Raw genomic sequence first — 14,419 nt, 5'->3', positions numbered from 1 at the left:
CAATAAACTGAACAGGGTGAACACCAGGCAGTGATAAATGCACATGTGGTGAGCATGTTCTGCCTGTGCAGGTTGTTTGAATGGTTCTTAAGCAAAAGTGTATGCAGATCAGTTTTCAGTCACAATAAAGTTCTCTGTTCTCTTTCACTCTGGGTTTGGGGGGAACTTTGTCAAAGGCAGATAAATTCTGAGACTCGTTATGTGATAATCGTGTATTATTACATCATTGCTTCTGTGTGCGACCTGTTTGGGTCATATAAACATTGAACAAAAAGTTCGGAAATTTGTGTTTGGTAGATTATTTCTGTGTTGTAACAATGCTTCTTGGCAATACATTTTATACCGTTGGAAAGCCTGTTTAGTTCCCTTTTATATGGTTCCCCATTTGTAAGGAACATGCATTTGTGCGATGAGTAGCACAGCTGAGTATGTGGGTTGTGCTCATGAAAAATTTGCCAAATCTTCTCTGCCAATGCCAAACAGCTCATTCTGCTTTTCCTATTGACTCTTGTTTGGTGGATTGGATGAATGAAGTCTATCAGTAACAAGGAAGAAACAAGACATATTGGCAATTTCACAATTTATTCATTTACGGTGAATTTACATTCACAACGGTCAGGAGTCTCAGTAGCATGTGGAAGAACCATACACAGCCACAAACAGCCTAGCACCTCCTCCTCATGCTGGTCACCAGTCTTGTCTTGGTATTAAAAGGTTGGTGTTTTTAAGGTTTAGGAGGTTGGTGGTTTAAAGGGTTTTAAAGTTTTAAGGTTTAAAAGGTTTTAAAGGTTTAAAAGGTTTTAATGTTTAGAAGGTTAAGAAGGTTTAAAAGGTTTTAAAGGTTTAAAAGGTTTTAAGGTTTAGAAGGTTTTAAGACCCACAGAACTGTGACCCACCCTTCCTCTATCCAGGCTCTCAGAGGGACCAGTTGGATGCCAGGTAAGGTTCATGGGTTTGGGTTTTAAGGTTGGTGGTGAATGAATAAATTGTAAAATTGCCAATATGTCTTGTTTTGTCCTTGTTACTGATAGACTTCAATCATCTAATCCACCAAACAACACCAAACAACAGTCAATAGCAACAGCAGAATAAGCTGTTTGGCATTGGCAGAGAAGATTTGGCAAATTTTTCATGAGCGCAACCCACATACTCAGCTGTGCTGCCCATCCCACAAATGCATGTTCCTTACAAATGGGGAACCATTTAAAAGGGAACTAAACAGGCTTTTCAACGGTATAAAATGTATTGCCAAGAAGCATTGTTACAACAGAGAAATAATCTGCCAAACACAAATTTCCTAACTTTTTGTAGATGTTTATATAGTTTTGCTCCTGTCTGCTCGTAGCTATGAAGAGTAGGCAACACAAAGTTGAGCCCATGAATTACCACCATATTCGTATTGGCACAGTAAATGTAAGAACGACAAAGTGCGAGAGCAAGTTAGAGTGTGTGCTTCACGCCAAAGCACTACAGCATGACATCTGCTGTATGCAAGAAACCCGCATGATCGGCCAGGGTGAAATCGAAATCCTCACATTATGCGTCAGGTCTCGTTTGCTGTATGGAATTCAAGCCTGTGATTTGTTGACTTCAGATCTCCAAAAGACTGAAAGTGTCTGGAATGGATTCTTAAGGAAGATGGTGGCAGGAGGATACGCTAGAAAGAATGCTTCATCTCGTAGGCAGCGCAAGAAGGGTATAGACCCAGCAACCCAAGGACAGATCAACTGGTCTTTCAAAATACATAATGAGCGACTGCGGGAAATTACAAGCTCTCACTCCATTCGAGACTTTCTGCCACGTTCAATGTTGAAAGCACATGGGCCATGTATGCCGCTTGGAAAATGATGCAATGCAAAAGCAGACAAGAGCTTTGACAAGAGAACGATAACTAGGACATGGACGAAACTCAAGGACCTCTTGGGCGTCGATCGCCAACAGGCTAGAAAGATGATGATGAACAGGACAGAATTTACTCATCTGCTCCAACAACGTTTCCCTGAATAGACGTGCTTCAAGGCCGAACTCAGGCCCAGTGGGAAACATTGATGATGATGATGATGTTCTTTGGTAGGAAACACAAAGAGGATTCTACATAGAAAATACATTCATGAGACATCTGTAGAAAAGGAGATTTGCTATGGGACATTGAGGAGCTCTGCACTCTTCTGGTAACAAACTGAACAGACGAAAGCTCAGTGATATTTTTATTGATGTTCTGAGGGAAAAGATGTTGGCTAAGTATCTTCGCTTTTGAAAAATGCCAGTATATCACGTTGTATTACCACAGACATTTGGTTCTCATTTACTCCAGCATTAGGTGGAAAGACCTGAAGCACCTTTTCAGCATTTGTTATTTCTTGCTGTCATGAGCACTTTAGGTTTAGCTTTCTGTTCTGTTCTTGGTCGCAATGTTGGTGACACATTTTCAACAATGTTGGAAAAAAATACTATATATTTAAAAAATACCGCCGCCACGTCATAAATAGCATAACATGAATTCAAATACACAACATAATACTACACAGCAGACGATTTAAAATGGGTGGACGGATGTTGGATGGATAGATTATCCATAAAAATGGATTAGCAGTTTTGCGCATGCGTATTAGCGGTTAAACGTAGGTAACCAAATGGTGACGTCACAAGCAGCCCGGACCAACCAGTCGGTTGAATCATCCGCTGCTGTCTGGACTCGGTTTCTTATTGCTTTACTTTTCTCCGTACCTGATGAAGTTGTGGACACCTTTAACGAGAGAAATGCGCTACACAACGAGGTAAGAACCGAACCAAGCCGAAGGTGTGTGTGTGTCGGAACAGCAACCGTGTGTTTTCACCGGGCCGTTTGGTTGCGGTGTGGCGTCGGCGTTGACCTCCGTGCCGGTGTGGCGAGTCGATACAAAGCCGTCCTAGCTTAGCCGTGCTCGGTCTACCGTACGCCGCGAGCTCCCGGAGCTTTCTCGTAGCTTCGTCGGCGGGGGAAGAGAAGCTAGATACATACACGGGCCGACGTGACAGCAACCCGGTGACATTTGCATCTTGTTTTGAAAAATGTTGTTGTTTTTTTTGCCAATTCTGTGCGGGGAGCTGACCTGTCCGCCCCGAGAATCCCCGGCGAGCTCATGTGTGTTAATGAGTAACAGCATCGACACACACACATACACATGTACTGTTGAAGTTAGTTTCATGGTAGTTTCATGGACGGAAGTTATTGATATTAAACCCTGTAGAATGTGGAAGTAGCCCGGTTGATGCGGGTCATGAGTGATTGTTGGCGTGTGTGACAGAGAACAAAGCCTCGCTGTCCATTAATGTTACGTTGTGTGATCCATAAGTGTGTAACCCAACCTCCATAGGCCCCTGTGACCACAACTGTGTGAATACTGGACACTTAATGTGTTTCTGCTGTGACAATATGTTTACATTTGGACAAAACCAGAGTTGTGTTTGTATCATTGCCATATCCACCTGGGTTCATAATTGACACCCTGTATTGACCCAAAATTGAACGCCAGTGGCGTCTGTGTTTTCTTTCAGAGGTCTAGACTGTAACACTCCACCTGCGGTTGTGTTATTCACCTATAACGCTCTCTTGAGAAATAGACGTGACTCATTCCTGAAAGGCGTGAAGTCACAGGCCAAGTCAGCACCCACCACAGGCCCAGCACACAGTATAATCACCCTAGTGTAGCTCTCTACCCAGTTAGAGGCTTATCAGAAAAGTCTCGCATTCCCGAGAATTAAAATGCTCTAAATCATTGCGGGCATGCGTGTGCTTGTAGTGGGGCTGCGGCCTTTGCGAGAGAGGGCTGAGATCCACTGACATGTTTTCACTGTAAACGCGGCAGAAGCCTTACATGGCGCACCGGGGTGTTATTCTGTCCACAGCCTCTCACTCTGATGAGACAGGAAGTTGGCTGCTGGCGGTGAGATTTGTTGAGCCCCGGTGTTTGAGTTACGTTGTCTTGTCTGTGTGAATAGGTGCACATTGCAGGTAATTGCTCTTGGTATTTTGCGCTTTAAGGCATTTTTATGTCGGGTGATGTTACTCTCAGGTGACCTCTCTCCTTTTGCAGCCATGGCTTTCTCTTCAGGCAGATGAGAGGACGTGGCTGAACGCATTATACTGTATTTTAGCACTTAGAGCAACATTTCGGCACTAACTAACTCTTGAACTATGTATGTGTGCATCCGGTCTGTACTGGTGGTTTATAGAGTCCATTAAAACTATTACATCCAAGTCTGGCAGTGCTTTCTGTCCGTGTATCAGGAAGCATCCTGCTAATGCTCTGACCAGCACAACGGTGAGAACTGATGTTTACATGGTTGCTAGGGCTGAGGTTCCTATCATATGGTCAACACAAGCATGGCACACAAAATGTACACAACACCTTATCAATGGTGTATGATTGAGAAGGGGCAGGTACAACAATAACAATTCTAATATTAGCTCTTGCTTATCAGCTCCTCTTTAAAGCAACTGTTATCACGCGCTGTTTGTCTCTGTTTGTCTCTTGTCCCGGCAACAAAATCTGTCAAATTAAAATCACCACAGCACGACAACTCGTCAATCGAAGCACAAATAGACTTACAATCGTCCCTGGCGAATAATGAAAACCCTTAATGTGTTTATTTCCGGTCCATTTTGACAGGTCCACAAACGGCGCTCACACATTGTGCCGTCTCCTCTTCTTGCCTCTTTGTGTCTAATAAACACAAACCACCTCTGCTCTCTCGGGCAACCAGACTAATGAGCTCAGGGGTCGTATTTCACAAGACTGGCAGTGCTGCAGGGGGGCGAGACCACCCTCCATGGTCGGCCGACATTAAGGACGGCATTGTGAAAAGGGTAAACCACAGCGCTGACAACAGGGGAGGTAAAGCATAATTACTTTTTCAATGTGCTGGACGTCATTTAGGCGTAGCTCAAACACAGCTGAGGCCCCGAGACCACCATATGTCAGCGTGGTGTCTAGATGTTGTGTTGGCTCTAATGTATAGTGGCAGGTGTTGAACTGTGGCCCCATGATGACTGTTTTTACTGTGAGAAGAATTGGACTGGACCGTCCTTAAGTGTTAGTTAAGTCCTTCTCTTAGTATCCTGGGTTCTATTAGGGGGGTATAGATTGCGTTAATAATCCAAATTATACAAATTACACTAGATGGTGGCATTACAGAACACTTCCTGTTATAAGGACGTTAATGTCTGTAATTACTTTGCTTGAGCATTTAGTTGATGTAATTGGAGTGTGGCACAGATGGCGGAGGAGGGTTGATTGCACGGGGGCCTCGTGGCAGGCAGGGAATCTCCTGGAGTGGGTTGAAATATTGACTCGCGCCGCCATGTGTCGTGTCTTGATTTCCTCTCTTTGTCGACGGCGCCGCCTCCAATCCAGACGATGAGGCGAGAGGAGAGAGCGATCTGTTTACACTGCGGGTTGAGTTATTGTTAGTCAAATGAGGCGTGTATCTTTTCTTTCGGATTGAATTCCAAGCGGATGTCGGTCCTCGCAGCTACTATCCGAACTAGTCTGACGCGTGTGTTAACTTTGAACGATGAAGTACTAATCCTAACAGTCCGTACGTTTGCTCGTACTCAATACTGTATTGGTCTTTACTGTGAAGTGTTACATATCTGCAATGAATCAATAGGAGTCCGCCGCCCTCTGAGTATACACGAGGCGGTCCATCATAGCAGTGTGAGGCGAGTCTGCCCATTGAGGAAAAAATTCTGATGAAGAGGTTTGCATACCTGAATAAGTCGACTTTCTATTGCATAATCAAGGTTTGCTACCGAGGGTAAACACACTTTGATCACTGACGAATTCGGGTGTGTACACGTTGTTTGAAAAGGCGGATTTATTGCTTTTAAATGCCGCGTAATCGTAGCCGTAAAGTGCAAGTGTAAACATACTGAGTGTCAAAGTGGAGGTTAATGTTCTCATGGCCAGCTCTCTGTGATGATGTGTAGTAGATCCTGTGGGATAAACTGCAGATCTGCGCCACTCTGTTGGCCGGCCACAACAATAGGCCTGTGTGACTGTTTGAATGTGCCATTCTTCGTGCGGTGTGCTTCACTTGGGCCAGACAATGGCTTCATTTAGCATCCCTTCCCTGCCGAGCCTGCTCCATCACCATGGTACCCCTGCCGTGCCACACCCTGCCCCCAAGTCTGGCCTGGGCTTTGCACTTGTCCTCGCTCGCGGCTGCAGGGACAGCTGGGGTGAGCCGGCCATTGTTGGACACGCCCAAGACCCAACCTCATACTTTGAAGATTGTTGCCTTCGCCTTTGAGTCGGGGAACCAGCAGCTTGTTCTCATTTTCACTCTAAAAGCGGAGTGTGTAAACCAGAGACTCTCCTGACCCTGAACTTGATGCAGAGCACATTAACTTTATTTACCAGAGGAAACAAAACAAGGATCGTTGTGGATAGACATTCCAAAGTCATGACGGTTTCTATATTGGAAACCGGAGAAGTTTGAATGCGTAGTGTCATCTTAGTTGTGGTCTGTTCTTTTCTTTTCTTCTGCTGCCTTTTCACTTTTGCGACTTGCCTAATAACGTTGAAGTTTGTGGATGAATTACACTCACCCAGTGATTACCCACTTCTTGTCCCCTCCCATAGTTCACTGACTCTTGACCTGTGCGATTGTTCCGAGTTGAAAGGGCACTGCAGTCCATTTCCAGCCCGACCTCTGAACGGTGGCAGGTTTCTAATTAATGGGTCTTAGGCGGACCAACGGTCTGTCATTCCAGTGAGTAATGGATCTTTTCTCAAGTCGATCCATTCGCGGTGTAAAATGTGTCGCAGCCACTTGACGGTGCCCAAGTCTGTTTGTGATGAAAGCTGATGTTGACGCCTAAAAACTGTTATGAAAGCCGGTGTCTGAAAATACACTTCTAAGCACCTTGTAGTGACCCGTCCTCTCACACCCACCCGCCACACTTACATAACGCAAATCCTCACCTGTTTGCCGCCGTTCGCACTCCACCCTACATCCAATAAATCAGTGTAATCGTTGGGTGTGTCGAGCTTAATCCAGCCCCGGCACTGGTGCGGCACGGCTCTATCTCTGCACAGAAGGCCTCCTCAGAGAAACAAGCCTTGATTTGCAGCCTTACGGTGCTATAACAAGGAACTAGGTGACCTATGAAATGATATTTTGGGCCAATCTGAACGTGTTGCAGTTGCACCCTCGAGAGAACAGTACAGGCTGTGCTACTCCCTGATACCTGCTGAGATGTGTTGCGGTTTTTTGAAGAGGTGAAGGTAATCAAAAGATATCCATCAAATGGCAGCACCCGGTTTTAGAAATCAATGGACCTTCAGGTTAAGATAATATTCTTGTGTCATACATCAAAGGGAATAACCCAAACCATCATTACATCACCTGTTTTTGCTGCCCCTATAGCGTGGAACCTACTTTATACTTGCATTTGCTCATCCTTGACCCCTTAACTCCTTCGCTATTGCGGGAACCGGCGCTGTAAACGTGTACAATACCAAACTATCACATTGAGCAATAAGTTCGGCCACCTTTTCTTATAAAGTAATTGCCACTCAACTCAGTACATCCCTTAACTGAATATGTATTTCTGGAGCTTCCCTGACAGCAAGTAACATGTCAGGCAGAACAGTCTTGGTTGGTCAACCTCAGCTATAAACTAAAGATAATTTTGCTCAAAGTCTAACTGTTTCATGTTCAGTGGTTATCAATGATTGATTCCGTTATGTGAAGTCAGACATATGAGTGTTGTTACCCTGTGGGATGCAGAGGTTGTTTTGGACTTAAGTAAGCTTTTTTATAAGTAGATTTGTTCTAAATTATCATTTACAGCTCTGCTTCCCTTATCCTACCCATGCGTGTTGTTGTTTTTGTTGTTGTTGTTGTTGTTGTTGTTGTATTCACAAAGTGACTGTTGTCCTGCCAGGCAGAGAGTTAGAGAACTGAGAGTTGAGGCGAACCCCAGATTATCATGACAATGGGCATCAAAATTAATCGCTTGTGTGCGTCAGCCGCAAGATGTTGAAAGAGTGCAGCTCTGGAGCCGTTCAAACAAAGGGAACATGTGGGTTCCGCCGTGTGTGTGTGTGTGTGTGTGTGTGTGTGTGTGTGTGTGTGTGTGTGTGTGTGTGTGTGTGTGTGTGTGTGTGTGTGTGTGTGTGTGTGTGTGTGTGTGTGTGTGTGTGTGTGTGTGTGTGTGTGTGTGTGTGTGTGTGTGTGTGTGTGTGTGTGTGTGTGTGTGTGTGTGTGTGTGTGTGTGCGTGCAGGGGGGGGGGGGCATAAAGGAGATGGTGGTCTGTGAGGGTGGGTGAGGTGGTGTAATGGGAGTCATGTTTCTATCCGGGGCCTCCTCTATCCCCTTTGTCATCTAGGTCACATTATTAATGTTAATTCCCAAAGCAGGGACATTGGAAATTAGAATGTTGTGTTATTATTTTTGTGGTTTGGATGAATCAGTGAAGCCTCTGACTTTGGGATATGTTTTATTTGATTATGTGTCAGGAAGGATTCCAGCTGGTCGCCCGCCAGCATTTTGTCCTCGTCAGTTCAGGCTGATACTTGTACTGTAATCATTAAAGCAAATTTGTATGCAACATCTGCAAGTGAGGCTTGATCTGCTCCTCCCCAGACTTCACAGCTTATTTGTACTCAGTAAGAACCAGTAACCCATCAATCATTAGTATAAAAGCTCATAAGGTGTCTAATATTATCAATTTTGCAGACTGCACAATAGTTGACTCTGTGAGTGTTTTAATGTGTGTGTTGTTCTTTTCTATGCTTCTTTTCTATTATCTATTAAGCGTTTTGTCTTCTGTGAGCTACAGGATGCTTGAATGTCCCCAAGAGAATAAATATAGTGTCCATCTATCTATCTGATAAGCTATTTCCTGCCAATTCGAAAGAGTACGGAATCATTTCAAGGTGGCTGTGGTGAGGCTCGTCTCACACATCTCAGATTTGGAACGTGACGATGTTTGCTTGATGTTTACGAACTGTTACTATCTTCAGAGGAATAAGTCCTGTAGCGCCGTTTCCTCCTCGGACACAGATCATGGCATGTGTAACAGACCTCGGAGCAGCTGGGTTTGCAGACAGATATCAGATTCTGCAACCGTCCGTGCCAGAGCTTGGCATTCTTTATCCTGCTGCTAACATGCCGCCCCGCCTGCCCCGCCCGCCCCCGCCCGACCGCCACAAAGCCCCTCAAGTTCTGACAAGCACAGCGCCCAAAAATGCCAAGACAGGAAAAAAATATGTTGAGGCTATAATTCTTATTCTCTCTTATCGCTCGTTTCTTTCATTCGTCGACTACCTCAGATGAGACTCTGGTGCCTTTTGATAGCTGAGAAAAGTATAGGCTGCAACACTGAGGTAGAAGAAAGTTGGACACGGATGAAGGTGACGAGAGCGAAAAGCACCCTCGGGCCCTTTGGGTGCTTCCCCTTAGTTTCTCCCCGTCTCCTGTAACACGACCTGAACTGTGACATCGTTCATGAGTCTCAAAGAAGTGTCTGTCTCAATGATGTCATGAACAACTATGACATTATTCATGCTGATGTCATTAACCCGTGATATCTTTCATGATGTCATCCCTCTCCCACTACTCTATGCAAGTCAGATGTAATATCATAATGGAAATAACAGGAAAAACGCTTCCTGGACCCCTGACCTGATGTTTGGCGGCGATTGGAGGAACTCCGAACTAACGGATAAACGTACTCAAACAGTAACCCACACAGACACACACTTGCTCTACAGTTGCAGCAGTTTTAAACAAGATATGCTCACTTGAACAACACTTATATGCATTAGGCTGCGACATTGGCGTGTTTTGTCACAGTAATGTCATTTCCCGTTAACTCAGTTGGCTTCAATGGTGCTGATAATGTCAGTCATGCACATCCTTATTGAATTTGTTAAGTTTGCGGTTGTTTTAAAAAGCACCACTGTTTCTTTGTTTCAGCTGCGAAAGGCATTCCGACTTCAATTTGGTTTTATAATAGCGTATTCACAGCCTAGACACAGACACGATCTGCTGCATTGTCGTCCTTTCGCGGCGTATCGGCTTTACAAGTAGGTCGTGTTCTGGGGTTTATCTTAAAAGGTAGTCTCCGCCGCCACAGAAGATGTCCTGGTTTCCTCGGGCAGGGGTTAGGCCGCTGCTACGAGGAGCCGCTTTCCCACAGTATAACGTATCTGTGCGATAACATTACCAGAGTTGCAGAGAAGCCGTCAAAACAGCCGCAGTTAGACGAAACCAGCTGCGTCAACAGCAAAGCGTTCTTCAGGCGTGATTGTGTTACAGCTTTTAGTGACGACTATTGTCCTCTACCTTTCCTCCTTTCCCGTGCACTTATGTAACGCGGTGTGATTTATAGCTGCCTTATTAGAACAACAGGTTCATACATCAGACTGCGATGTTAATGGTAATCTAAGACGTGACAATGTAGCTCTGGTCTGAGGTTGACACACACCGCTGCTACCTCGGATGCCGTCTGTCTCGCTCAGAAATGTGCTTTGCTTGGCTGATAGGCTGCGACGCCACAGGGCAAAAACTGTCAGGGCGGCGGTGTTAAACAGCAGGTGGCCTTGTTAACGTCTCCAAACATCCCTCTCTGCTGTTTGTGTTTTGGTTCCATTTTCCACAACATCGCCCAGGCCCACAGATTTGGCTTTTCTGCCGATTTTCACAGCTGTAATCTTTAGTTTCGTCTTCTTCAGTCGGACCATTCAAGTATTTTTCTTTTTTCTTCCCCCGCACATAGTGTGATACACTTTGAGATACGCAGCTTGTAACTCCGGGTATCCGGTCATGCAAGGTGGCTGGGTTCTCTTTGGATATCTCGTCAGTCATCCATCTGATTGGATATAAGCCAGTCTGGTTCAATACGAGGTCCAGACCTTTTTTGTACATGGTTAGCCAACTCTCTGAGCGTCCCCACGTGACATTAGATGGTAGGAAGGCCTTTGCTGTCTTCACCCTGAGAGCACACTGGACACTGATTGGATTATGTTGGATTAACTTTGCTCTTGTTGGTCTGTTTGTTTACATTGGCTCCACTGTAATACTCAAAGCATCAGCAGGGCGTCTCCTCCGTCCTTACGGAAACCCGAACCACTGTCTTTTTTAGGGAAGTAAGCAAGCTTCCATCTGGAGGATCAACCAGTTAAGCCAGAGCCTTTAACCCTCAAATTTTGCCAATCCGTTACAAGCACGTTCACTGCAGCTGCTGCGGTGCCTTTCACCTCTTCCGTTAAGATATAGTTTGTTTTGGTGGCATTAAGCCCTCCAGGTTTAGAGCAAAGTGAAGTAATTGGGATTTAAAAGGGTGAAACAAAAAAAATTAAAACGCTTTTTCCCATTTTAGAAGGTGACCTACATCCATGTATACTTTACTGTAATGCAAACAAATTCCTGTCAACGCTAATCAAGTACTGAGACGATCCGCGATTGAACAACAAGCTTCTCTGATGAGTCCAGCCAGACTGTGGAACTAATGTGCTCTTTCATGTCCGTAACCGAAAAATGTTGCAGCCGTCCTTGAACTTCCTTTTCATGTTTCCAGTTGCTTCAGTTCCACGGTCGAGCGATTATGGGATGCAGAAAGTCGCACGCTCCTTCTGGGATGGACGCTGTTATTCCAGAGGGTAATTACAAGCCTTTTACCAGAGGGTGGGCAGAGAGCGGCAGGACCCTTTTTAATCCTGGCATTTAATTTGTGATCATTAGGGTCTCCGACATGGGAAGGGCAGCACGGGTGGAATTTGGAGATGTAGCCTCGCCCTGAGTGAAACATGTGTACAGCGTGTAGCCCCGCAGCCAGTCACCACATGATACAGGCCATAATATAATGTTCCCCTTCACACATTCCTCTGCAGCACTCTGAGCTTCTACTCTTTTGCTATTCAGGTCCTGTCAGTCACTATTCGGAAACCGTCTTTTCTTTTTCGCAGACTTTCACGCTTTCTAGATTTAGTCCGGTCCTTTCGCTGTAATCGGAGATAGAAGCAGCAGCACCCAAAGGCAACCGACCGCGAGGACGTTTCCGAGGTGAAAGAACGGCAACTTTGTCCCAGTGAAGTCTAATTATAAATCGTATTTCTGGTTGACCAATGTCTGATGCCATCTCTGTCCCATTTTTAGTTTCCGTCTGCTGTTGCATTTTCGTGTTTTTTAACTCCCTGGAGGGAATCTGGGACTTTAACAGCCACCAGACACTTGCCCAAAATATTACCAGCTCATGTTACCACGGGACGGTCAAACGAAAAACGTCTTGTATTCGCCCTAATGCGAATTGAAACCAGCACAAAATGAAGTTTGCTTATTCTAAGTAACAGACACAGACCTCAATGGGCAGCCTGGCCTTCTTTTGATTGCGCAACACATCCCATGTACTCTGAGGACGTTTCCATAGCTACCTCAGATGCGTGACCTTTGGCTGAAGCAGAGCGATTAACGCTTGACTTAAGTCTTTTCATTTCTTAAACAGCCATCAGAGAATCATGGCCAACACGCTTGTAATCACGGCTAAATGTTTCGTGCTCCTCTACTGTCCACAACCAATCAGATTTCCACGCTTCCTTGTTTCCATGTCAATGTGATTTGGTTTCTTAAGCAGATGCACCTTCTACACGCATGCAAAGTCATTCCCCAGCGGCTTCCACGTTTCACTTAATTCTCGTTGTTTTTCAAAGAAGGAAATGATGCTGTTAATGGGTTTATTGGTACGTTTGTGTCCTTGCTAAGTGTTACGAAAGGGAAGTTGACTTGAAGCTGCAATCCCTTGATCAGTTTGTTCGTATCGTGATCGGCCTGTAATATGATAACACGTTTGCTAGATACATTTGAATGCAACAGGCCACCCAGCTGGAGGAAGATGACGATGATGTCATCCCTTCACTTGTTCACTACAGACTGACCGGGAAGCATTTGGTAATGTGGAGCTTCGGCTGCCCCTGTGTGTGTAATGATTAACGGGAAAGAAAGTTTCACCCAAACGTCATGTTGTTTTGGCTCCGGTATCTTTCTGTCAGGAGTGTAAAGCGCGTTCTGCCGCTTCACTACAATGCTCACGCCCCGGGCTTAAGCTGTAGCAAAGCGGGTTCTGTGTTTTATGTCACCAATGCTTGATTGCTCTTGCTTTGGCACGCGTAATCGTACTGTTGTCTGAAAATAGCCTTAAGCGCACTTGGATCAAAAGACAGAGCTTTATCCAGCGCCATGAGAAAATTATTTAGCGCTTGCCGACGGCAGTTTATCATCAGCAGGGTTGATCGTTTTGAATTATTACCGAGAGTGGAAGTCAGGAGGATTTGGAGTTGGTTTGGTTAATGTTCCATGGTAACATTGCCCTCAAACCTCATAACTTCATTGTAAATTCCAGAGAGATAAGTGGGACTCAACGCTTTTATCTCGGTCCAAAGAAGCACTGGATTCCTGTAACCTCCTTTCTCATCATCATAAGGGAGAAACCTTTCATCCCTGATGTTCATTTAAATCTTGAAATCCTGCAAAAAGACATACAAATGCGAAAAGAAGCCACAGTCCCTGGACCACCTGGATGTCCTTAAACCGTCCTCAAAGGCCCAAACATGTTCTGCTGGTCATAGCTTTCGCCCCGGAGTTCAGTCCAGGCTGTTGTTGGCAGCGACGATCCGTCTCAGTAGAAACAAGAAGCCGTCTTTGGGAACAGGACCTGTCTGTTATTCCAGCTGCATGACATTCTTTTCAGAGGCAGCTACCCAAAACTGGGCGTCTTCCAGTGTTATCATTCACGGCTCATGACTGATATCTGCTACACTTTTATAAGAGGTGAAACTATACGGGTTCTTGGGTCAACTATGCAAATATGGGAATACAGAGTAGACATTCAGCGGGGCATCTAGCTATACACACGTCGCTTTGGAAGGGCTCCAGAGAAGCAAACGCCTTTGGGCAACTTCACACGTCGACTACAAAATGTCAGCGAGAGGCAGCTGCCGGAAAGATTCTTACTTTTATACACACAGAAAGAAGTTTGACTTTGCTTTTTAGGAGTGTCTTGACTTGAGCAGAGAAGTGTCCAAGACTGGCCGTCCCATCTCTAAAGGCCAAAACAGATCTAATGCAGCAGAGTGGCGACTTCTTAGCTAGAGTGCTCGTCACCCGTCGGTAGTTCCTGCTTGGCTCAACTTTGAGGAACAGCAGGTGAATAGCTGATAGATGACTGTTTTTCTCGAGAGCTTCTACAGTACTTCAAAAACCTGTAGGGCCTGAAGCTTTTTGAGGAAAGACTTTCGCTACCTGTGCGTAATCTTTTGTGTCACTCCGTCTTAATGCGCCGAGCCTTCGAGCGTCACTGTAATGGATGCGTTGTGTGTGTCAAGTCTAAGTATGTTGTGGGGGTGTCTGGGAGTTGAACCAACACCTTTT

At 45.2% G+C, this 14,419-nt stretch overlaps 1 protein-coding gene across 3 annotated transcripts in view; it reads left to right on the top strand.

Annotated features, from left to right (window-relative positions):
* The first annotated feature begins 2,644 nt into the window (after window positions 1-2,644).
* Window positions 2,645-14,419, top strand: part of daam1b (dishevelled associated activator of morphogenesis 1b) — a 38,587-nt gene continuing 26,812 nt past the window's right edge. For 2 of the 3 annotated variants that reach the window (XM_076167988.1, XM_076167984.1), the window contains exon 1: window positions 2,645-2,777. The gene's annotated coding sequence lies outside the window, so the exon portion shown is untranslated. Of the gene's footprint in view, window positions 2,778-4,652; window positions 4,878-14,419 lie in introns of all 3 variants that reach the window. The other variant, XM_076167985.1, reaches the window with a different exon arrangement.

The sequence above is a fragment of the Genypterus blacodes genome, unplaced genomic scaffold (assembly GCF_046128005.1).
Source record: "Genypterus blacodes isolate CSIRO-AG114 ecotype Tasmania unplaced genomic scaffold, CSIRO-AGI_Gbla_v1 ptg000185l_1, whole genome shotgun sequence".
NCBI lineage: Eukaryota > Metazoa > Chordata > Actinopteri > Ophidiiformes > Ophidiidae > Genypterus > Genypterus blacodes.
This window is presented reverse-complemented; position numbering and strand designations above follow the sequence as displayed.